This window comes from Carcharhinus amblyrhynchos, chromosome 35 (genome assembly GCF_965287045.1).
Source record: "Carcharhinus amblyrhynchos chromosome 35, sCarAmb.v2.hapA, whole genome shotgun sequence".
NCBI classification, from domain to species: Eukaryota; Metazoa; Chordata; class Chondrichthyes; order Carcharhiniformes; family Carcharhinidae; genus Carcharhinus; species Carcharhinus amblyrhynchos.
Window position 1 is genome coordinate 16,241,099 of NC_137358.1, and position 26,510 is coordinate 16,267,608.

At 46.1% G+C, this 26,510-nt stretch overlaps 1 protein-coding gene across 1 annotated transcript in view; it reads left to right on the forward strand.

Moving 5' to 3' along the window:
- The window catches only part of LOC145361577 (ankyrin repeat and fibronectin type-III domain-containing protein 1-like), a 109,527-nt gene that overhangs the window by 13,325 nt on the left and 69,692 nt on the right, over nt 1-26,510 (forward strand). The window contains exon 2 of the mRNA XM_080217416.1: nt 22,973-23,035. The gene's annotated coding sequence lies outside the window, so the exon portion shown is untranslated. The remainder of the gene's footprint in view (nt 1-22,972; nt 23,036-26,510) is intronic.

The window sequence follows — 26,510 nt, forward strand, 5'->3', positions numbered from 1 at the left end:
CCAGCAAGAAGGGGGACTCTGGCGCTCTTACCAACAGACCTCCATTCAGTGCGGCGGGAGTGGTGTCTCTGTATGCCAGTAGCTGCAGTTCACCCTCTGCCCCAAGTGCTGATCGGTCCACCCTGCTTTACCGTGAGGTCGCAGCACCAGGGACCCGGGTTCAATTCCAGCCCCGGGTGACCGTCTGTGTAGAATTTGCATGTTCCATCTCCTCCTTACATTTGTTTAGTGTTCCAGCATCCGCCACACTCCTGGATAGAGAATTCCACACATTCACCAGCCTTTGAGTGAAGTCATTCCTTTTCACTTCTGATTTAAACCCGCCACCCAGTAGTCTAAAACAATGGCCTCTCTTTCTAGAATGTCCAACAAGGGGAAACATCTGCTCTGTGTCTACCCTGTCCATCCCTTTTAACATCTTATATACCACAATTAGATCTCCTCTCATTCTCCAGAACTCCAGAGAATATAGACCTAATCTACTCAATCCCTCTTCGTAAAACAAATCCTTCATCCCTGGAATCAATCTAGTGAAACCTCTCTCAGCCTCCTCTAATATCCTTCCTTAAGTAAGGGACCAAAACTGGCTGCAATGCTCCAGTTGCGGTTTGACCAATGCCCTATACAGTTGCGACAGCACTTCCCTGCTTTTATATTCTATCCCATTAACAATGAATTCCGTTTGCCTTCCTTATGTCCTGCTGCACCTGCAGACTAATGTTCTGTGATTCATGTACGAGGACACCCAGATCCCTCTACACCAAAGCAATTTGAAGTTTCTTCCCGTTTAGACTCTAGAGTCATAGAATGATAAAGGTTTACAGCATGGAAACAGGCCCTTCAGCCCAACTTCTCCATGCCGCCCCTTTTCTTTTTAAACCCCTAAGCTAGTCCCAATTGCCCGCATTTGGCCCATATCCCTCCATACCCATCTTACCCATGTAACTGTCTAAATGCTTTTTAAAAGACAAAATTGTACCCGTCTCTACTACTACCCCTGGCAGCTTGTTCCAGACACTCACCACCCTCTGAGTGAAAAAATTGCCCCTCCAGACCCTTTTGCATCTCTCCCCTCTCACCTTAAACCGATGCCCTCTAGTTTTGGACTCCCCTACCTTTGGGAAAAGATATTGACTATCTAGCTGATCTATGCTCTGTCTAGCTAATCTATGCTCCGTCAGTGTGTCCACTAGGTCCACTAAGTTGCCTTTTAATTCTTGCGACTAAAATGGATAACCTCACACTTATCCACTTTAAACTCATTCTACCAAATTATGTCCCACTCACCTAACCTGTCCATATCCATTTGTAAATTTCTTATTTTCTCATTGCAACTTGCTTTCCCATCCATTTTAATATTGTCTGCTAAATTGGCTGATGTACATTCTAGCCCTGTGTCTAAGACATTGATATAGATCGTAAGTAGTTGAGGCCCACAGACTGAACTCTGTGGCACACCGCTAGTTGCCACCAGAAAAAGACCGCATTATAACAAGCTCACAGGGCTTCTACCAGGAACCTTCCTGATCTTTGAGCGCTTAAACCTCCCATCCACTATTCATGTAAACATGCTGTACTCTGTCACCTTCTCCCCAGCCTTCACCTGTTCAGTATTCCAGTTCCAAGTGAAGCCTCTTGCAGTCTCACCAGCCCCAAGCCTGCCTCCAATGGAGTGGCCCCATTCCCGGGAAGACAGTGGCAGAACCTCCTCCTCCAACCCATGGGGATAGACAGATTGGGCACGCCACCTCCAGTCCTGTTACTGTCCCGGGCCTTCTGCAATGAGGTGCCAGAATGAAATACTACCTCCCTTCTTCAGGTCGAAAGCCAAACCGTCTCTCCCTCCCCTCACAACCACACCCCCTTGGATCCACAATGATACCTCCACAGATGCAGTGTGATCATATCATAGAATCGTACAGAGTAGAAGGAGGCTGCACCAACCACAATCCCACCCAGGCCCTATCCCTGTAACTCCATGTATTTGCCCCGCCAATCCCCCTGACACTAAGACATCATAGAATACGATCCCTATAGTGCAGAAGGAGGCCATTCGGCCCATTGGATCTGCATCACCACAAGCCCACCCATTCCCGTACCCTGCTAATCTTTCTAACACTAATTGGCAACTTAGCACAGCCAATCCACCCAACCCGCACATCTTTGGACTGTGGGAGGAATCCGGAGCTCCTGGAGGAAACCCATGGAGTCATGGGGAGAATGTGCAAACTCCACACAGACAGTGACCCAAGCCAGGAATCGAACCCAGGTCCCTGACACTGTGAGGCAGCAGTGCTAACCACCGTGCCACCATATCGGAGGAGAGGCAATGGCCTCGTGGTATTATCACTAGGCTATTAATCCAGAAACTCAGCCAAATGTTCTGGGGACCCGGGTTCGAATCCCGCCATGACAGGTGATGAAATTTGAATTCAATAAAAAATATCTGGAATTAAGAATCTACTGATGACCATGAAACCATTGTCGATTGTTGGAAAAATCCATCTGGTTCACTAATGTCCTTTAGAGAAGGAAATCTGCCGTTCTTACCTGGTCTGGCCTACATGTGACTCCAGAGCCACGGCAATGTGGTTGACTCTCAACTCACTAAATAAGGGCAACTAGGGACAGGCAATAAATACTGGCCCAGCCAGTGACGTCCATGCCCCATGAATGAATAAAAGAAAGCTTTCTCAGAACTCAGAGGGTCGACTTATCAAATCTTCCTTGTCTCTTTCTTGTACAATAATACACAGCATGCGGACTTACCTACCCTTGCAAGTCTCAGAACTCACAGAAACATAAAGAACAGGAGCAGGAGGAGGCCATTTAGTCCTTTGAGCCCATTCTGCCGTTCATTATGATCATGGCTGATCATTCAACTCAACAATCTGATCCCGCCACCCCACCATTTAATGTCTTCCTGCATTTTTGATGCGCCGCACCTACCCTGCCACCTCCAACCGGACAGACCGAGTGACTGAGAGGGGGATGTCCCCTTCGCGTCAGCTGGCAACCTCACACCTTGTGGACAACGCCTGGAGGTGGGGGTAAAGGGAGGGGGGGGTGCTTTCATCATCGAAACACAGGGCAATCCGGGACTGTCTTCTCTGCCTCTCCCCTCGCTCCCTTCACTTGGCCCTCCACGATGGAGAAGAACATTCTGGAAGCAAGCAGCCGCTTAATATTCAGCTCCGAGCGTTATGTAAATGATCAGAATTCATGCCACGTGTTTTCATTGGCAGGAAACGCTTCAATCTGAGCCGAATGTGACACATTTTTCCGAGTATCGGTGCTCACCTCAGACAATGCCTGAGGACCTCGCTGAGAAACCGCGAGGTTTTGACCGTCAGTGACTCACGGGGTCCGCTGGCACTGCCCAGGGACCAGGTGCCCCTTTACATGAGCGACTGTGACCTCTGGCCAGCTCGTGGCCTTCCATTTTGGCCACGGGTCATCCCATCTCTGATTGAGCGGGGAAACGACAATCCAGCAATGGCGGGGGTGAAATCTTCCCCACCCCCACAGCCATTAATTGGTTTATTGCTGATTTATACAATTTATATTATAAGATATGTTACACTTATATAAATGTTGGTTAGGCCACATTTGGAATACTTTTTGATTTGATTTGATTTATTATTGTCACATGCATATAGTGAAAAGTATTGTTTCTTGTGCGCTATACAGACAAAGCGTACCATTCATAGAGAAGGAAAGGAGACAGTGCAGGATGTAGTGTTACAGTCATGGCTAGGGTGTAGAGAAAGATCAACTTGATATAAAGTACGTCCATTCAAAAGTCTGCATCCATTTCCATGTGGCAAGTCCCGCTCACCAAAATGCACCGTGTTATTCAGTCTGCAGAGTCGGTATTTCAGGCCTTTGATCAGAGTTCAGGGGATTTTGACCAGAAACAATGGGTGAAATTCTCCGGCTTCCCAGCCATGTGTGTCCTGCCAGCGGGAGGTGGCGAGTTGTTTGCTAGCAGCCGGATTCTCCAGTCCCGTCGCTATGAATAGAAATTCCCCCCCACGCTGGGGGGGGAAACCCGCAGGTTGGGGTGCGCTGCCGTCAGAGAATCCGGCGAGAACAGCCAGAGGATTCCGGCTGCTTCTCTCTGCACAGGTGCTGCCAGACCCGCTGAGTATTTCCAGCAGTTTCCGCTTGTATTTCAGAATGTCAGTGTCCATAGAACACTACCAGCAGGATGTGGAGGCTTTGGAGGGGGTACAGAAGAGGATTACCAGGATATTGCCTGGTACGGAGGGTATTTGCTATGAGGGGAGGGTGAATAAACTGGGATATTCTCCCGCTGTGTTCTTGCATCATGCAGCATACACGCGCGTGGGCTGCTCTTGGATGTTTCGAGAGTAGCCTAGTACTTCGCGTTGTTTGTGTACGCTTAAAACTGGACCAGCAGATGGGCACCACAACAGCTCAGTGACTATCACTGTTTGCTGTGCAGATACATGGATTTGGGCCAGTGTCTGTGGGAGTTTGCGCATTCTCCCCGTGCTTGCGTGGGTTTCCTCCGGGTGCTCCGGTTTCCTCCCACACCCCAAAGATGTGCTCTTAGGCTGATTGGTGTAACAAATTGTCCCTAAATTATTCTCCCCTCAATCTGGTTTCCAATGTGGAGTGCCATAAGCATTGACGTGGGCCAAGGGTGGAAGAGGAAAAGCACAATGTTAAAATGGCAGCGCAGGCTCGTTGGGCCAAAGGGCCTGTTTCCCGTGCTGTGTTGTTCTTTGTTCTTTATTTGTAATGAATGTGAAACCATCACAATAACACTGCATTTGGTAGTTTCATACACTAATTGCCTTCATCAGACGAGTACAAATGTTATGTTACACTGATATAAATGTTGGTTTGGCCACATTTGGAATACTTTTTGATTTGATTTGATTTATTATTGTTATTAACATACAGTGAAAAGTATTGTTTCTTGCGGGCTATACAGACAAAGCATACCATTCATAGATAAGGAAAGGAGAGAGTGCAGAATGTACTGTTACAGTCATAGCTAGGGTGTAGAGAAAGATCAACTTAAGGTAGGGCGTTGATGGGGTGGGGGGAGCCAAAATGCTCGCACAGTCTTCTATGACTGCACTCACCTTCCTGCTACTCCAATAATCCCCTGCCCTGTTACTGGTCCATGCTGCATCTGTTAGTGACTTTCTCAACGGAACACAATGAGTTACCTTTCTGCTAACGCTGTTGTCATCTGTTCCACCATAAACGATCATTTCTACATTGATCTTAGCTTTGGTGGCAACAATCATTGAACACAGGAATTAGGAGCAGAAGTCAGCAAATTCAGCTCGCTCCACCACTCAATCATAGAATCCCTACAGTACAGAAGGAGGCCATTCGGCCCACTGTGCCAACCACAATCCCACCCAGGCCTTTACCCTGACATTAGGGTCAATTTGGTATGGCCAATCCACCTAACCTGCACACCTTTGGACTGTGGGAGGAAACCAGAGCATCCAGAGTCAACCCACGCAAACACGGGAAGAACATGCAGACTCCATACAGACAGTGACCCAAGCTGGGAGTCGAACCCAGGTCCCTGGCGCTGTGAGGCAGCAGTGCTAACCACTGTGCCACCGTGCTGCGGTCATAACTGATCTCTCTGGTCGCAAATCCACCTCCCCACCTGTTCCCCGTATCCCTCTTTCCCTATCTTTTTATTAGAATAGGTCTATCTCTCTCTGGAAACCGTTCAAGGACGCAGAGTCCAAAAATCTTGCCTTACCCTGTCCTTGATTAGGGTTAGTCTCAATTGGAGAGGGAACACAAGGGTCCAGTGCTAAGTTCTGGAAGATCCGGCAATCGTTTATTGTGCATGTTGGGATGCTGCAGTTGGAGCTGGGCGAGTAGATACCCGATGGCCCCAGGACCCCCTCCGTGTGCTCCCACAGAACCCCTCCCGCTCCCCCAGTTGATGGATGCATCCTGGCCCTTTACCCAAGTATGCCTGCCCACCCTGCTGAGGTGTGGGGACCAACACAAGAAACTTTTCTCTTTTCCCTCTCACTCTGCTGCTTCTCCCTCCTTCGCTGTCTCTCTCTCTCCTTTCTCCGCTTGCTGGCTTATAGCCTGGGTTGTTTGGGTGCTCACTCGGTTCTCCAGCAGCGTTCCTCTGCCTCTTTGTTCTTATATTATTCCTGTCATTCCTGGTGCAATCAGACCAGACTCAGACGGGGTGGGATCAGGCAGGACTTGGTCAGGATGGGGGTTCCGGGGTTACCAGGAGCTTATCCCCTGGCCACAGAGAGCCCTGTGCCCAATCGCATTGGAACGTATACGCAAGCTCTGTGAGGATCTGTATCTGTGTGTGTTTGTAAAATATAAGAAACTATTCAATAAACGTATCCAAAAACAGAAATTGCAAAGGGAGAGCCGGGGTGAAGGGCGTTTTCAACACCGGAATAGGCTTCTTAAAACCAGAACATTGTTGGACCAGGGGCCAGTGTAGGCTGGCTAACCCAGGGTTCATAGGTACTCCATGCTGGTGATGGCACGGTGGCACAGTGGTTAGCACCGCTGCCTCAGTGCCAGGGACTTGGATTCGATTCTGGGCTCGGGTCACTGTCTGTGTGGAGTTTGCATGTTCTCCCTGTGTCTGCGTGGGTTTCCTCTGGGTGCTCCAGTTTTCTCCCACAGTCCAAATACGTGAAGGTTAGGTTGATTGGCCGTGCTAAATTGCCAGGGGGATTAGCAGGGTAATGTGAGTTTATGGGGATAGGGCTTGTGTAGGATTGTGGCCAGTGCAGACTCGATGGGCCAAATGGCCCCCTTCCGCACGGTCGGGATTCGATGAAAGGAGCGCATCGGATCTAACCACAAGTTCTTTTTGCAGTTCAGACAAGCAAACCGCTTGCGCTGCTCCTGTCAAAGCTTCAGAAATAATTTATGGTGAATTGTAGCTTTCGTGTTTCTGTCATTTCCATTGCCTACGTGCTGCCCCTGAGCTTGGAGGTTGGAGGCTGCGAATCAGAGAACTGAAGCAATGATGGTTAACACTTGAACTTTCAAGATCACGCACACACACATAGCCCTCACTGATGTGAGTGAAATCAGCAGCACTAACCTGCAGCCTTGCTTTTGTGTGTGGTCAGCACCACATTGCTATATAAACTTCAGAGTTAGTGTGCAGTACAAAACTAATTCTGGATAAGCTTATAGCTCAGTCTGCTTTCAGGGGTGGGAGCTACGAGCCTCTTTTACACCCCAAATGCCTTGTCTGGATTTCAATTTTCATATGTGAGAATAGATATTAAGGCTCAAACTACAGACTCCAAAGTGTTTGTGAAGTTAGCCTGGATCCTAAATTTTATATTTGATTTTGGCATTGGTGAGTAGGAAGTGGTTCACTCCAGGTTGATTCAAGTCACCCACTAGGAAGCTTTTATCGCACAGAGTTTATTTAAGGACACAGTTAGAATATAATGAAAAGAATTAGCTTAACTTTTTACCAATTACAAGACTTTTTGATTTGATTTATTATTGTCACATGTATTAGCGTACAGTGAAGAGTATTGTTTCTCGCACGCTATACAAAGCATACCGTTCATAGAGAAAGAAAGGAGAGAGTGCAGAATGCAGTGTTACAGTCATAGCTAGGGTGTAGAGAAAGATCAACTTAATGCAAGGTAGTTCCATTCAAAAGTCTGATGGCAGCAGAGAAGAAGCTGTTCTTGAGTCAGTTGGTACGTGACCTCAAACATAGAAACTAGAAGCAGGAGTGGGCTGTTCGGCCCTTCAAGCCTGCTCTGCCATTCATTATAATCATGGCCGATCATTGAATTTAATATCCCGATTCCCCATCAGACTTTTGAATGGACCTACCTTGCACTTTCTCTATGACTGTAACTCTACATTCTGCACTCTCTCCTTTCCTTCTCTATGAACGGTATGCTTTGTCTGTATAGCACGCAAGAAACAATACTTTTCACTATATACTAATACATGTAACAATAATAAATCAAACCAAACCAAACCCTTTCCCCCATATCCCTTGATCTCTTTAGCCTCAAGAGTGATATCTAATTTCTTCTTGATATCAGATTAATCAATCATGTGATGAAACCCCCAGGGTAATGGTTGTCTGTGACTAGAAGGTTCTTTCCAGTAGGGTTCTGCTAGACTCAGTGCTGGCTCTGTATTTTTTCATGCATTTCTAAATCATTTAGATAAAGGTAACAAGATCAAGAAGTTTACAGAAAGCACAAAGGGTTTGCAGTGCGGTGGATGGATGAGGAAGAAAGCTGTAAACTGCAGGAAGATTGTGGTGGATTGGTCAGGTGGGGAGAAGAGTAGCAAATGAGATTCAATGCTGAGAACATAATTTGAATCATGTGAGAATTTAAACTTTGAGTCTCAACAAATACTGGCCTTACTTTTAGGGCATAGTAAGAAGTTTTTAGGTGTCCAGATCACCAACAACCTGTCCTGGTCCCCCTCATGCTGACACTATAGTTAAGAAAGCCCCACCAATGCCTCTGCTTTCTCAGAAGACTAAGGAAATTTGGCATGTCAGCTACGACTCTCACCAACTTTTACAGATGCACCATAGAAAGCATTCTTCCTGGTTGTATCATAGCTCGGTATGGGCTCCTGCTCTGCTCAAGACCACAAGAACTACAAAAGGTCGTGAATGTAGCCCAGTCCATCACACAAACCAGCCTCCCATCCATTGACTCTGCCTACACTTCCCACCGCCTCGGCAAAGCAGCAGCATAATTAAGGATCCCCACGCACCCTGGACATTCTCTCTTCCACCTTCTTCCATCGGGAAAAAGATACAAAAGTCTGAGGTCACGTACCAACTGATTCAAGAACAGCTTTTCCCCTGCTGCTATCAGACTTTTGAATGGCCCTACCTTGCATTAGGTTGATCTTCCTCTATACCCTAGCTATGATTGTAACACTACATTCTGCACCCTCTCCTTTCCTTCTCTATGAACAGTATGCTTTGTCTGTATAGCGCGCAAGAGACAATACTTTCCACTGTTTGTTAATACATATGACAGTAATAAATCAAATCAAATTTTTCAAAAAATCAGATGTGTGGATTAAGTGGCCATGCTAAATTGTTCCTTAGTCCCAAGGTCTGCAGCTTAGGGAGATTAGTGGGATAAGTACTTGGGGTTTCAGGGATAGGGCCTGGGTGGGATCCTCTGTTGGAGAATCAGTGCAGACTTGATGGGCTGAATGGCCTTTTTCTATACTATGGGGATTCTATGATGCTAAGTGTGGGGTAATGGTGGGGTGGGAGCAAAACATGGCAAGGGAGTGCACACTATGTGGTAGGATAATAAGAATTGCAGAGGAACAGAGGGACCTTGAAGTTCATATCTACTGACCCCTGAAGACAGCAAGCCAGATAGTTAAGGTGATTAAAAAGGCACACGCAACACTTTGTCATTAGTTAGAATATAGGAGCTTGGAGATTGTGTTAGAACAGTGTAAAATACTAGTTAGGTCAGAGCTGGAGTACTGTGTCCCGAGGCATGATACATTGGGGAGACCATGCAGACGCTATGACAACAGATGAATGAACACCGCTCGACAATCACCAGGCAAGACTGTTCCCTTCCTGTTGGCGAACACTTCAGTGGTCATGAGCATTCGGCCTCCGATTTTTGGGTAAACGTTCTCCAAGGCAGCCTTCACGACACACGACAGCGCGGAGTCACTGAGCAGACACTGATAGCCAAGTTCCGCACACATGAGGACAGCCTCAACCAGGATCTTGGGTTCATGTCACACTATCTGTAACCCCCATGACTTGCCTGGGTTTGCAAAACCTCACTGTCCTGTCCTGTCTGGAGACAATACACATCTCTTTAACCTAGGCCTAATGCTATCTCCACTCACATTGTCTGGACCTTTAAAACTTGATTAGCTGTAAAGACTCGCATTCTAATCTGTATTCTGTAAACTGAGTGTGTGTCTTTATATGCCCTGTTTGTGATCAGAACTCCCCACTCACCTGACGAAGGAGCAGAACCCCGAAAGCTAGTGTTATTTGCTACCAAATAAACTTGTAGGACTTTAACCTGGTGTTGTGAGACTTCTCACTGAGCTCGGTACACCACATTGCAGGAATGCTGTAATTGTATCACAGGGGGTACAGAGGAAATTTATGAGGATGTTGTCTGAGAGAATGTTAGAGAATTTTAGCTGTGAGGAAAGGTTGGATTGGCTGGAGTTGTTCCCTTTGGAATAGAGGGGGAGTTTAATTGAGGCGAATAGAATTATGAAGAACCCAAATACAGTTGATAAGAAGGACCTATTTCCTAGGTCAATAAAGGGGGGGAGTTGATTTAAAGAAATTAGCAAATGGATTTAAAGTTTATTTATTAATGTCACAAATAAGGCTTACATTAACACTGCAATGAAATTACTGTGAAAACCCCCTAGTTGCCACACTCCAGCGCCTGTTTGGGGACACTGAGGGAGAATTTAGCACGGTCAATGCATCCTAACCAGCACGTCTTTCAGAAGGAAACTGGAGCATCTGGAGGAAACCCACACAGACACGGGGAGAATGTGCAGACTCCGCACAGACAGTGACTCAAGCTGGAAATCGAACCGGGGATCCCTGGCGCTGTGAGGCAGCAGTGCTAACCACAAAAGGGAACTAAGAAAAATCTTTTTTCCACCCAAAAAGTGGTGGGGAACTGGAACTCATTGCACAAAAGGTAGAAACCATTACATTTAATAAATACTTGGATACACAGTTGGAGTAACCTATGGAGCTTCAGAAGATTGGACTGGATCGATCTTGTTCAGCTGGCTTAGGCACAATGAACTGAACGGCCTCTTCCTCGCCCTTGAATTTTTTTATAGCTCAATGAATGCTCCCAGGGAGAGTTGGCCACGCTATTGTCAGCAAGCTCCTGAAATCTTGCAAGAGGAGGCATCAGTGCACAGGGTTAGTCTGTCCAAACCCCCACCGTTCTCACAGATGCTCTTCTCAGCGGGAATCGCTGGACAACAGTCAAACGCGAGCAGCTCAGCCAATTGTCCCCTGCCTTTGGATTCAGAAACGTCAAGGACGAGAGACAGCCATTCGGCCCATCATCATAGGACTTGAGAAAGTCCAAATACATCTCAAAAGCACCCACAAATCTTCTCAGCTCCAATACCATGTCTGGCACCATATTTCATAAAACGGCTACGCCACAGAAGGAGGCCATTCGGGCCATCGTGTCAGCTCTGCTCTCTCCAAAGATGCAGTTTACACTTCTACCACTCCATATCCTTCTCTCTATACCCCTGCACATTCTTCCTCTTCAGAATAATAATCCAATTCCCTCCTAACTGCCTCGATTGACCCATGCACTCAGGCAGTACAATCCAGATCACAACCATTTACTGTGAAAAAATGTTTCTCCTCATATCTCCATTGCGTCTTTTGTCCAAATAGAACATAGAACAGTACAGGCCCTTCAGCCCTCAATGTTGTGTGCCGAACTATGTCTAATCCCAAGATCAAGCTATCCCACTCTATCATTCTGGTGTGCTCCACGTGCCTATCTAATAACCGCTTGAAAGTTCCTAAAGTGTCCGACTCCACTATCACAGCAGGCAGTGCTTCCTACACCCCAACCACTCTGAGTAAAGAATCTACCTCGGACATCCCTCCTATATCTCCCACCGTGAACCTTACAGTTATGCTCCCTAGTAACAGCTACATCCACCCGAGGAAATAGTCTCTGAACGTCCACTCTATCTATCCCTGTCATCTTATAAAGCTCTATTAAGTCGCCTCGCATCCTCTTCTGCTCCAAAGAGAAAAGCGCCAGCTCCTTCAACCTTTCCTCATAAGACCTACCCTCCAAACCAGGCAGCATCCTGGTAAATCTCTGCATTCTCTCCAATGCTTCCACATCCTTCTTAGAGTGAGGTGACCAGAACTGAACACAATATTCCAAATGTGGCCTCACCAACTTCCAGTATAGCTGCAACAGAGCCCCACGGCTCTTAAACTCAAACGCCCTGTTAATAAACGCTAAAATAATTCAAATCTGTGTTCTTAATCCTTCCACCAATGGGGCCAGATATGTCCCTATCTGCTGTGTCCAGAATCCTCATTATTTAAATCCTTTAAGTAAAGACCTACCACGGAAAGGTCTACAAAACTCACTCAAATTGTTACGCATTGGTTGAAGGTAATATTCTGATCACATATTTATACAAAGATTTATGCGGCTGGTGCGCACAATGAGCTACGCCTTGGCAGTGGATTTTCCGAAGCAGATTGATTGAGAAGTTGCCAGTGATACTGGCCTGGTGCACTAGCACCTGCAGGCTTGGAATGAAGTTTGTGGAAGATGTATCACACGTACGGCCTAGAATTAGAACAGAACCTGCCTCTACAGGAAGCATCACAAATTCCCCAACCTGTTACTAAGAAACAAAAAAAAATTCAAATCGATTGAGTTTTAACCGTTTTAGTATGAAAATGTTTTGGCTTCCCGTGCTATCTGAACTCTTAACCATTAAGCACAGCAGGTTTGCAAATCCCATCCTTGTTTTTATAGGATCATCACAGTGCAGATGGAGGCCATTCGGCCCATCGAGCCCTATCCCTGTAACCCCACAATATTTACCCTAACTAGTACCCCCGACTCTAGGGGGAAATTTGGTACGGCCAATCAACCTAACCCGCACGTCTTTGGAGTCTGGGAGGAAACTGGAGCATTTGGAGGAAACCCACGCAGACATGGGGAGAACATGCAGACTCCACATTGACAGTGACCCAAGGCCGGAATTGAACTTGAGTCCCTGGCGCTGTGAGGCAGCAGTGCTAACCACTGTGCCGCCATGCTGCCCACAGTGTTTTGATCTCCATCGTCTCACCTATTTATCACTGTATACTCCTTTGTAAGCAGGGTCAAGAGTCCCACATGGTGTGTTGTCTATCTGGTGGCAGGGTGAGGGACATCTCGTATCGGCCTAAATGAGTGTTGGAGAGGGGGAGGGAGGGAGGGTCTGGTTGTTGTGGCCCACATTGAGGTCAACAACATAGGCAAGAGTGGGCAAGAGGTCCTGTTTGGGGAATATGAGGACTCTGGTCAGACCCCACTTGGAGTACTGTGCTCAGTTCTGGTTGCCTCATTACAGGAAGGATGTGGAAGCTATTGAAAGGGTGCAGAGGAGATTTACAAGGAAGTTGCCTGGATTGGATGACATGCTTATGAGGATAGGTTGAGGGAGCTTGATCTTTTCTCCTTGGAGAGATGAATGATGAAGGGTGACCTGATAGAGGTGTATAAGATGTTGAGAGGTATTGATTGGGTGGATTCTCAGAAGTTTTCTCCCAGGGCTGAAATGGCTGCCACAAGAGGACACAGGTTTAGGGTGCTGGGGAGTAGGTACAGAGGAGATATCGGGGTAAGTTTTTCACCCAAAGGGTGGTGGGTGAGTGGAATCAGCTGCCGGCAGTGGTGGTGGAGGCGGATTCGAAAAGGGTCTTTTAAGAGACTTTTGGATAAGTACATGGGACTTAGTAAGATAGAGGGTTATAGGTAAGCCCAGTAGGTAGAGACATGTTCGGCACAACTTGTGGGCCGAAGGGCCTGTTTGTGCTGTAGTTTTTCCATGTTTCTATGGAACAAAGTTAGAGAACAGTTCCCACATGCAAATTGGCATCGAGATAAGAAAATTAGTGAAGTGACACATGGCTAAAGGAGTGGTGCAGGAAAGAGGGATTCCATCGTGTAGGTCAATGACATCAGCATTGGGACAGGAAGGAATTGTACTGTTGGGATGGGCTCCACCTGAACAGATCTGAAACCAGTGTCCGAGTGGAAAGAATAAATAGGGCAGTCACAAGGACTTTAAACTAGTAAGTGTGGGGGAGGCCTCGGGGAATTCAATATGGTTTCAACAAGGAGACAGACAGTAAAGAACCAATTTAAGTTCCGCGTACTTGTCCAAAAGTCTCTTAAAAGACCCTATTGAATTCGCCTCCACCACCACCACCGGCAGCTGATTCCATTCACCCACCGCCCTCTGACTGAAAAACTTACCCCTGACATCTCCTCTGTACCTACTCCCCAGCACCTTAAACCTGTGTCCTCTTGTGGCAGCCATTTCAGCCCTGGGAAAAAGCCTCTGAGAATCCATACTGATTAAACCAGAGGTGAAGATTAATAAACAGATGAATAAAGCATCAGTGCTGAAGGGGCAGCTTAGAATGTACATCCCAAATAAGAGTTTTATATACAAGTTCACGGAATGTAAGGAATAAATTAAAAGAGCTGCAGGTTTAAACTCAAATTAGAGATGATTTGTAGCCATTACTGAGGCATGGCTACAGGAATTTACAGGGCTGGGAGCTAAATATAAGGTTTACAGGATGAATAGGAAAGCTGGCAGAGGGGTGGAATAGACGTACTGATTAGAAACTAATTCACCTCAGTGATGAGAGAGGATACAAGGAGGGAAAAGGCATCCAGTGGAGACCAGATGGATGGAATAGTGAAGGATCTAATAGGTGTGGTGTACAGAACACACACACACACACACCAGTGGCGGACAGCAGTACATAGCACTGCCACTTCACAGCTCGAGGGACCCGGGTTCGATTCCCAGCTTAGGTCACTGTGGAGTTGGCATATTCTCCCCGTGTCTGTGTGGGCTTCCTCTGGGTGCTCCAGTTTCTTCCCACAGACCGAAAGACACGCTGGTTAGGGTGCATTGGCCGTGCTAAATTCTCTGTCAGGGTACCCAAACAGGCGCCAGAGTGTGACAACTAGGGGATTTTCGCAGCAACTTCATTGCAGTGTTAAAGCAAGCCAACGTGTGACACTAATAAATAGACTTTAAAACTGCTCAAAAATATGTCATTTCCTGTAAGACAGTTTGGGATATCCTGAGCTTCTGTGAAAGGCAGTGAGTGTACTAATGCAAGCCTTTCTTTATTTAACCTGTTGATTTTTCCAGGGTAGCTATAATTATCTGCATGGGCTGACCTCAGAGCGAGAAAAACTGCTCATCATCGTTGAGATAGAGTTAAATCAAATTGTGGCCTTAACTGGGTGAAGTAAACCTGCACTATCCATCAGTCGCACTTGGAGCTCCCTACAGTGTGCAAACCTATCCAGTCATTAGTGTACTGTTCCAACCTCAAAGACAACCTTCAGCTCTGAGCAGTGTACTCAGGAATAAGCCGACGCTCAGGGAGAGATATGTAATTGTTGCTTAGGTTAACTCATTTCAATATCCCCTCCTTATAAAAGAAAAGGTTGCACACAACCAAATACAAGACAGCAGTAAAGGAGAAAGGACCCAGCCACTTGTTATTTGAAAATGGAGGACATACGGGGTCACGAGGAGAAGGCGTAACAGAGTGAAACTGCTGTAATGTAGCCAGTTTGCAGGGACTCACAAACATCAACTTGGTAATGACAAGTCACCTTGTTTGACTGATGCTGCTCGAGGGTCCCAGGGACAACTTCTGTTCAAAATGGTGCCATCAGATGTCATGGGTGGCACAGTGGTTAGCACTGCTACCACACAGCGCTAAGGACCCAGGTTCCTGGCTTGTATCACTGTCTGTGTGAAGTTTGCACATTCTCCCCGTGTCTGTGTGGGTTTCCTCCGGGTGCTCCGGTTTCCTCCCAGACTCCAAAGATGTGTGGGTTAGGTGGAGTGGACATGCTAAATTAACCCTTAGTGTCCTGGGATGTAATAGGTCAGAGAGTTTAGCAGGGTAACTAAGCGGGGATAGGGCCTGGGTGGGATTGGTATCAGCGAAAACTCAATGGGCCAAATGGCCTCCTTCTGCACTGTAGGGATTTTATGATTCTATGGGACCTACAGATGAACCATTCTTTCTGGTTGTATCACAGCTTGGTATGACTCCTGCTCTGCCCAAGACCACAAGGAACTACAAAAGATCATGAATGTAGCCCAATCTATCATGCAAACCAGTCTCCCATCCATTGACTCTGCCTACACTTCCCGCTGCCTTGGCAAAGCAGCCAGCATAATCAAGGACCCCACGCACCCCGGACATTCTCTCTTCTTTCTTCTTCCATCGGGGAAAAGATACAAAAGTCTGAGATAACATACCAACCGACTCAAGAACAGCTTCTTCCCTGCTGCTGGCAGACTTTTGAATGGACCTACCTTGTACTAAGTTGATCTTTCTCTACACCCTAGCGATGACTGTAACACTATGTGCTGCACTCTCTCCTTCTCTATGAACAGTATGCTTTGTCTGTATAGTGTGCAAGAAACAATACTTTTCATTGTATGCTAATACATGTGACAATAATAAATCAACTCAAATCAAAGATCTTTTATATACACCTGTAAGGGCAGACAAGATCTTAGAATCATAGATGGCCCTTCGGCCCATCGAGTCTGCACCGACCACAATCCCACCGAGGCCCTATCCCCATATCCCTACATATTCATCCACTAATTCCTCTAACCTAGGCATCCTAGTACACTAAGGGACAATTTAGCATGGCCAATCAACCTAGCCTGCACATCTTTAGACTGTGGGAGGAAACCCATCTTGGTTTTAACATATGGTCCAAAAGACAGTACCTGCAACAGTGCAACAGTGCAGCACTTATTCAGTACTGCGCTGAAATATCAGCCTAGATTTTGTGCTCAGGTCTATGGAGTGACTTGAACCTATGACCTTCTAACTCAGAGATAAGGAAGCCGCACTGAGCCACAGGTGGAACATCCATTTTCCAAAGTCTGAGGGCGGAGGGGGTTAAGCAGTTCCTTGGAAGGGCTGCAGGAGGAATGGAAATATGGGATGGGATTTCACCGCCTCCCCGAAACCAAAAAAAATCCCACCCGAGGTCAACGGACCTTTCCATTGTCCGCCCCTCGCCCACTCCAATGCCCGTGGTGGACAGGGCAGTAAAACTCCAGCCACGGAATATGTAAGCATTTCAAAGGACATTCGTTCAGCCCCAAAGAAACAGCTTACACAAAGAGGTTTTTATATTAGTAAATCCCTAACCAAAGGTTTGGAGCAATGTTGGCACATGGTGGGCTGAATGGCCTCCTGCTGTGCTGTAACAATTCACTGATTCTGTGTGTGTCCCAGTCAATTATCCCCAATCTGACATCTCTAAAATAGAGTATCTGGTCAGTATCACATTGCCATTTATGGGATCTTGCTGTGTGCATATTGCAGGCCAAGTTTCCTACAGCAGTGGCAGTATTTCCAAAGCAGGTAGTTATCTGTGAAGTACTCTGGAACATGATAAGGTTATCAAAGGCACCATAAATGGATCATGCAAATTACTTTACCTTGTATTTTTTTGCGTTGGAAATGTTTCTTCAGAAGTAATTATTCAAATGTAGACAATAAAAATACATCAACACTTACTCCAATTTATAAAGCAAAGAAAGGGTTTAATAAAGAAACTCCAAGCCTGGGGCCTCACCCTGGGCCAATCCAAGCTCCCAGCAATTCCCAACAGGTTCTTATTTATAGTGAGTCAGCTGACTGTCACGTCATTCTGTAATTTTACTGGGTCAGCTGACTCTTACAGCTTGTTACCATTGGTCACATTACATCCAATACAAAGTTGCCACTGGTTATGATTGAACCTTTCAGCTCCCAGCCCTCATCACAACATTGATCTAGATACAGATTCATAGAAATCCTACAGTACAGAAAGAGGCCATTCGGCCCATTGAGTCTGCACTGACCACAATCCCATCCAGGCCCTATTCCATATCCCCTACATGTTTTACCCACTAATCCCTCTAACCTACGCATCTCAGGACACTAAGGAGCAATTTTAGCATGGCCAATCAACCTAACCAGCACGTCTTTGGGCTGTGGGAGGAAACCAGAGCACCTGGAGGAAACCCACGCAGACACAAGGAGAATATGCAAACTCCACAGAGGCAGTCACCCAAGCTGGGAATCGAACCAAGGTCTCTGGAGCTGTGAAGCATCAGTGCTAACCACAGTGCTATTGTGCTGCCCTGGGTCCCTGAATATGGTAAAATGCCTTACCATATAAATGCTGAAACAGAAGACAAATCTCTCCCTAACTTCAAACAGCCTTGGACTGAATGTGGCACCAGTCTAGCCCCAGAACAACTGGGATCACTGGAGGCTGGATTTACTGCTGTCTGCCTGACACAAAGGATGGGATTATCAGAGGCTCAGGACATCAGTGCGGGAGTTATTAGCCCTACACACATCAATGACCATTCCAGACTCTGAAGGTCAGGAGTGGAGCTGTGATGTTTACCTACCTCATGTTGATAGTGGAACGACCCTTGCCAAAAGTAATCAGCTTGGCACAATGCAAAGCACAATATCTTTCTTCATTGATGCCCCTTTTCACTGGCCTGAATAGCCACCTTGCCCACACTGGCTGCTGTATGTACAATCAACACTGTGCACTGCAGCAATTCATCCAACTTATTCTCGCAGAGCCTCCCCTTTCACTCTGTCACAGGACTTTGGCATTTCTGGCTGGTTAAAGTCCAACAGGTTTATTTGGTAACAAACGCCTCTAGCTTTCGGAGCGCTGCTCCTTCATCAGGTGACTAGGGTATTCCCACTCACCTGACGAAGGAGCAGCGCTCCGAAAGCTAGTGGCTTGTGCTTCCCAAATAAACCTGTTGGACTTTTAACCTGATGTTGGGAGACTTCTGACTGTGCTTAACCCAGTCCAACGCCAGCATCTCCACATCATTTCTGGCTGGACCAGCATGTGTTGCCCATCTCTAATTGCCCTGTGAAGCACCCTCTTGAACCGTTGCAGTCCATGTGATGTGGGTACACCCACAGTGCTGTTAGAATCCCTACAGTGTAGAAAGAGGCCATTTGGCCCATCAAGTCTGTACCGACCATAATCCCACCTGCTAGGGTCAATTAGCACGGCCAATCAACCTAATCAGCCTTGGGCGGCACAGTGGTTAGCATGGTTGTCTCACAAAATCAGGGACCCAGGTTCAATTCCCGGCCTGGGGTCACTGTTTGTGTGGAGTCTGCACATTCTCCCCATGTCTGTATGGGCTTCCTCCGGGTGCTCCTGTCTCCTCCCATAGTCTGAAAGATGTGCGGGTTAGGTGCATTGACCGGGACAGGCCTCGGATTCCCCTGGCAACTAGGGGAATTTCACAGTAACTTCATTGTAGTGTTAATGTAAGCCTTCCTTGTGACTAATAAATAAACTTTAATTTTAACCCACACACCTTTGGACTGTGGAAGGAATGGTGTGGAGATGCCGGCATTGGACTGGGGTAAAACAGAAAGAAATCCCATAACACCAACTTAAAGTCCTGTTTGGACTTTAAGTTGGTGTTGTGGGATTTCTTTCTGCGGAAGGAAATCAGAGCACCCGGAGGAAACCCACGCAGACACGGGGAGAACATGCAGACTCCGCACAGACAATGACCCAAGGCCGAGATTGAACCCAGATCCCTGGCGCTGTGAGGCAGCTGTGCTAACCACTGTGCCACTGTGCTGCCCGAGGAAGGAAGCTCCAGGACTTTGCCCCAGTGACAGTGAAGGAACAGCAGTGTGGTTCCAAGTCAGGATGGTGTGCACTGGAGTTCCCCAGAGGTCGGGTATTTGGACCTTTGCTTTTCCTGATAATCTTACAGTGTTTACCCCAGTCCAACGCCAGCATCTCCACATCACAAGTATGAATGAATCAGATCGTGTTGTGCAGGGAACAGTTTCACAGTTTGTGGATGAGGTTAAACTTGGAAGTGTTGTAAACTGAGAAGAGGACCTGGTAGAATGACAAGAGGACACAGGCAAGTTGTTAGGCTGGGCAACTTGGTGGCAGGTGAAATCCAATGTGGAGAAGCGTGAGGTGACACATTATTGTAGGAAGAACATGGACAGACGGTATAAAATAAGGAGTAAAAATCTTAAGTGGGTGCAAGAGCAGGGCGTATCTGTGCATAGATCATTGAAAATGGCAGCACTGATAGAGAGACCATAAGATATAGGAGCAGAATTAGGCCACTCGGCCCATTGATTCTGCTCCACCATTCAATCATGGCTGATATTTTTCTCAACCCCATTCTCCTGCTTTTTCCCCATAACCCCTGATCCCTCATTAATCAAGAACCTATCTATCTCTGTCTTAAAGACACTCAATGACCTGGCCCCAAAGCCTTCTGCAGCAAAGAGTTCCACAGATTCACCACTCTCTGGCTGAAGAAATTCCTCCTCATCTCTATTTTAAAGGATCGTCCCTTTAGCCCGAGGTTGTGCCCCCGGTTCTAGTTTTTCCTACTAGTGGAAACATCCTCTCCACGTTCACTCTATCCAGGCCTCGCAGTGTCCTGCAAGTTTCAGTAAGATCCCCCCTTCTAAACGCCAGTGAGTACAGACCCAGAATCCTCAACCATTCCTCATACAACAAGCTCTTCATTCCAGGGATCATTCTTGTCATCCTCCTCTGGACCCTTTCCAAGGCCAGCACATCCTTCCATAGATATGGGGCCCCAAAACTGCTCACAATACTCCAAATGGGGTCCAACCAGAGCCTTATACAGCCTCAGAAGTACATCCCTGCTCTTGTATTCTAGTTAATAAAGCACATAGTATTCTGGGCTTTGTTAGTAGGGGCACAGAGTAAGGAGGCTATGCTGAACTTATACAAAACATTGGTTAGACCTCAGCTGGAGAGTTGTGTACAGTTCTGAGTGCCACACTGTAGTTTTGGGCCCCATACCTAAGGAAGAATGTGCTGGCCTTGGAAAGGGTCCAGAGGAGGTTCACAAGAATGAACCCTGGAATGAAAAGCTTGTCGTATGAGGAATGGTTGAAGACTTTGGGTCTATACTCTTTGGAGTTTAGAAGGATGAGGGGGGATCTTATTGAAACTTAAAGGATACTGCGAGGCCTGGTTAGAGTGACTTATAAATAAGTAATATCCTTATTTAGAAATACATAACATAACCCAGCAGAGTCAGCGTGGCATATTGAAGGGGAAAATTTTTTAGAATTCATTGAGGTGGTAATGAGTGGGATCGATTAAGGTAAACCAGTAGATGTAATATACTTGGATTTCAAAAAAGTTTTTGGTAAGGTACTGCACAAAAGGCTACCCTGTAAGAAAAGAACGCTTACTATTGGTGGTTTATATTATCTGCTAACTGATAGGAGACAGAGAGTTGGGATAAGAGGGCCATTTTCAGGACAGCTAATGGAGTGTCACAGGGATCAGTGCTGGGGCCACAAATATTTACAATATATATTAATGATTTGGTCGAGGGAAGTGAATGTACTGTTCTCAAGTTTGCAGATGACACCAAGTAGGGGGAGTTTTATTGTCCTGCCATGGGAATCGGACGGGACACAGAACATGCAAATGTCCATTGATCTCGGGCAGGATTTCTGGTTTTGGGGTGAACATGAACAGAAATTCCCGACCAAAGAGTCCACAGAGGAATATGGGCAGGTTAAGTGAGCGGGCAAAAACTTGGCAGGTGGAATATAATGGAGGGAAATGTGAAGTGATGCACTTTGGAAGGAAGAATAAAGGGGCTGAGTATTATTTAAATGGAGAGAGACTGTGGGAAGCTGCAGCACACTCCGGCACCTGTTCGGGTACACTGAAGGAGAATTTAGCATGGACAATCAGCACGTCTTTCAGACTGTGGGAGGAAACCAGAGCACCCGGAGGAAACCCACGCAGACACGGGGAGAACATGCAGACTCCGCACAGACAGTGACCCAAGCCCATGGCTGAGTTTGCAGACTGACACTGCAGTGAGGGAGTGCTGCATTGTTGTCGATGCTCTTTTCCTTTCGGAGCGGCCGGAGGTAAACCCAAGCCTTTCTCATCCCTCGAGTGAGAGATCCAATGGTCCGATTTCCAAGAGGAGCCAGGGAAGTTATTCCCAGTGTCCCGATCGCCAGAACGAAAACCAGTTGACACCAGTTAAGGATAGTTAGCGTTGGAAATTGGGACCATTGTGAGAGTGAAGGTTGATTAGTGCTGCAGACAGCTACACTGACTGTTCTGGATTGTTAAATTTGGAGTTGATGAGATGTGAGGGTATGAAATGTCCATTAGAGAGACAAGGTACAGATGCCTTTGAAGGAGTACGTCTTAATGAGGCGTGTGTAGGAGGGAGTGAAGGAAATATTGTTATCTCTCACCACAATTTCTTTTTCTTCAAGAAACAGTCAGCAAAAAGCTGTTGCATTTTTGGCTGCGTGAATCTCTTGTTTCAACTCCATCCCTCCCCGGGCGACCTCAGCACAAGGTGGGAGACTTTTCTGTTTATTCATCTTCAGCCTCAGTAAGCGACATAGTAACAGCACGCAGCTTCAAAGCAAACTGTTACAACTACGTTGCACAGTGATTAGCGCTGCTGCCTCACAGCACCGGAGACCTGGGTCTGATTTCCCGGCTTGGGTCACTGTCTGTGCAGAGTCTGCATCTTCTCCCCGTGTCTGAGTGGGTTTTCTCCCACAGTCTCAGCAGGTCTGTCAGCGTCTGTAACAAGAGAAAAGAGCTGATGTTTTGAGTCCTCTGTCAAAGCCCTGGATGAGTAACTAATGTCACTTTATCTGAGTTGTGAGAACAGACATACTTTATTTATTTGTCATAAGTAATGCTTACATTAACACTGCAATGAATTCACTATGAAATTCCCCTACTCGCCACACTCTGGCGCTGGTTCGGGCCAATGCACTTTCAGACTGTGGGAGAAAACCGGAGCACCCAGAGTAAAGATGTGCGGGTTAGGGTGCATTGACCCAAACAGGCGCCGGAGTGTGGCAACTGGGGGAATTTCACAGTAACTTCACCATGGTGTTACTTGTGACGAATAAACAAACTTCAACTTCACTTCAGTACGAAGGCAGTGTCGCTAGGCAGAACTCTGTCAGATTTGTTTAAGCATCTTCTGAAATCTAATGGTGCTGTCACTCATCTTCTAAACCCGTGGGCCTCACTGTCTGCATTGTCGACTCTTTCTGCAGATGCTAAACTGAAGTTACCAGCCATGAGTGATCATCCTCTTCATCATTTAACCAGCTGATAAGGTAATGGCAAAGTTACCATAGTCCCATATGCCCGTAGGCTGCTCTCCCCTTGTTAATGTAAGCCTAATTGTGACACTAATGAATAAACTTTAAACTTAAACAATATATGGAAATTGAGGCAGGTATCGTATGGGACTCCCAAGATGACAAGTTATATCAGTCACTCCCTATAAATCCCACCAGTCCATAGAATTAGACTGCTCCCTCTCTCTTTACGACAGGCAGTCTATCAACAGTCACTTAGTAACACACAATTTGAATTTTGCTCAAAAGAGAGACATGCTATCAAAGTTTTTTATTTTGCATTCATCAGGACAAACACAAGGATGGCAAATTTCATGGGAAGTAACAATTGTTACCGATTTCAACAAAAGAACAAAGAAAATTACAGCACAGGAACAGGCCCTTCGGCCCTCCAAGCCTGTACCAACCATTCTGCCCGACTGAACTAAAATCCCCCACCCTTCCATGGACCATATCTCTCTATTCCCAACCTATTCATGTATTTGTCATAATGCCCCTTAAAACTCACTATCGTATCTACTTCCACTACCTCCCTCAGCAGCGAGTTCCAGGCACTCACCACCCTCTGTGTTAAAAACCTGCCTTGTACATCTCCTTTAAACCTTGCCCCTTGCACCTTAAACATACTCCTGCTAGTAATTGACTCTTCCACCCTGGGAAAAAGCTTCTGATTATCCACTCTGTCCACGTCCCTCATAATCTTCTATCAGATTGCCCCTCGATCTCTGTCATTCTAGCGATTTGGTTGAATCAAATCAGTTTGATTTGATTTATTATTGTCACACATACTGGGATACAGTGAAAAGTATTGTTTCTGCTGCGCTATACAGACAAAGCATACAGTTCATAGAATACATAGGGGAGAAGGAAAGGAGAGGGTGCGGAATGTAGTGTTAGAGTCCCAGTGAGGGTGTTGAGAAAGATCGGTTTAACATAAGGTGAGAATAGAAGAACAGTTCCCTGTTGCATTCTCCATGGCAATGCTTTGACCAATCAGAATTGACGCACCCACTTCTCATGCAGTATAAGTTGTTGCGCCCTTTAAAATTTGGTATTCTTGTGTTTGTCCGGATGGCAAGAGAAAAGCTTCAACAGCAGGTCTCCCTTTTTCAACAATACTCAAGTTCTATACTACCAAGTGACCACTAGTAAAACTTGTTTAATACCATAATGATCAGCTGAGAAATCGGCAAATGTCCAGCGGCAAAGATAGAATCTCCAAATGTTATGGTGCAGAGAGGCCATTCGGCCCATTGTGTCTAAGCCAACTCTTTGGAAAAAGCTTTTCAATTAGTACACAATTGAAGCTGGCAATTTTTTTCCTTCTTGAGTTTATATCCATTTCCCTGTTACAAGTTACGATTGAATTTATTTTGACTGCATTTTTGGGCAGTGCATTCTGAATCTCACAACATGCTGAGGGAAAGAGGATCTATCTCTCCTCTATTGATTTTGTCAATAGCCTTAAATCGAATTCCCTCTGTCGCTGACATGACAGATTCAACAGCAAATATTTTAAGGCAGTGGTCACCTGCACTGCTAATATTTGGCAAATCATTTCCCTTCAGCCAGGAACCCCACCAAACCCTTTTAAAACATTCACAATGTGATCCCCCTGTCCACATGAACATGTGTCCGAGTGCGTGAGGCCACTCGTTCATCAGGATTGAATATTTCCAGCAAATCATTTTCCGAGTTGCAATTCTGGCAAGAAGCTGCAATGCTCCATTTACTCACCATAACTACACAAACTCACCATAACTACCACAAACTCACCACAACTACCACAAAGTCACCATAACTACCACATACTTTCCATAACTATCACAAACTCACCATAACTACCACCATCTCACCATAATTACCACAAACTCACCATAATTACCACAAACTCACCATAATTACCACAAACTCACCGTAATTACCACAAACTCATCATAATTACCACAAACTCACCATGACTGCCACAAACTCACCATAACTGCCACAAACTCACCATAATTACCACAAACTCATCATAATTACCACAAACTCACCATAACTGCCACAAACTCACCATAACTGCCACAAACTCACCATAATTACCACAAACTCACCATAATTACCACAAACTCACTATCTAGAACAACAAACACGCACCCTTTACAACAACAAACAGCTATTGTAAATTTGCAAGTCCGCTGGTGTTGTGGTGATGTCACTAAGTTTAAGTTTATTTATTATTGTCACAAGAAGGTTTACATTAACACTGCAATGAAGTTACTGTGTAAATCCTCTAGTCACCACACTCCGGCGCCTGTTCGGGTACTCATAGAACCATAGAAAATTACAGCTCAGAAACAGGCCTTTCGGCCCTTCTTGCCTGTGCCGAACCAGTTTTTGCCTAGTCCCACTGACCTGCGCTTGAACCATATCCCTCCACACCCCTCTCATCCATGAACCTGTCCAAGTTTTTCTTAAATGTTAAAAATGACTCCACATTTACCACTTTATCCAGCAGCTCATTCCACATTCCCACCACTCTCTGTGTGAAGAAGCCCTCCCCCCCCTAATATTCTCTTTAAACTTTTCTCCTTTCACCCTTAACCCATGCCCTCTGGTTTTTTCTCCCCCTAGCCTCAGTGGAAAAAGCCTGCTTGCATTCACTCTATCTATACCCATCAAAATCTTATACACCTCTATCAAATCTCCCCTCATTCTTCTGCGCTCCAGGGAATAAAGTCGTAACCTATTCAATCTCTCTCTCTAACTCAGCTTCTCAAGTCCCGGCAACATCCTTGTGAACCTTCTCTGCACTCTTTCAACCTTATTTACATCCTTCAAGTAACTAGGTGACCAAAACTGTACACAATACTCTAAATTCAGCCTCACCAATGCCTTATATAACCTTACCATAACACTCCAACGTTTTTACTTGATACTCCGATTTATAAAGGCCAATGTACCGAAAGCGCTCTTTACAACCCTATCCACCTGTGACGTCACTTTTAAGGAATTCTGTACCTGTATTCCCAGATCCCTCTGTTCAACTGCACTCTTCAGAGTCCTACCATTTACCCTGTACGTTCTACTTTGGTTTGTCCTTCCAAAGTGCAATACCTCTCAATTGTCTGCATTAAATTCCATTTGCCATTTTTCAGCCCATTTTTCTAGTTGGTCCAAATCCCTCTGCAAGCTTTGAAAACCTTCCTCACTGTCGACTACACCTCCAATCTTTGTATCATCAGCAAATTTGCTGATCCAATTTACCACATTATCATCCAGATCATTGATATAGATGATAAACAACAATGGACCCAACACCGATCCCTGCGGCACACCACTAGTCACAGGCCTCCACTCAGAGAAGCAATCCTCCATAACCACTCTCTGGCTTCTTCCACAGCCAATGCACCTAACCAGCCCATCTTTCGGAGGCAGCAGTGCTAACCTTAAACCACAGTGCTAACTG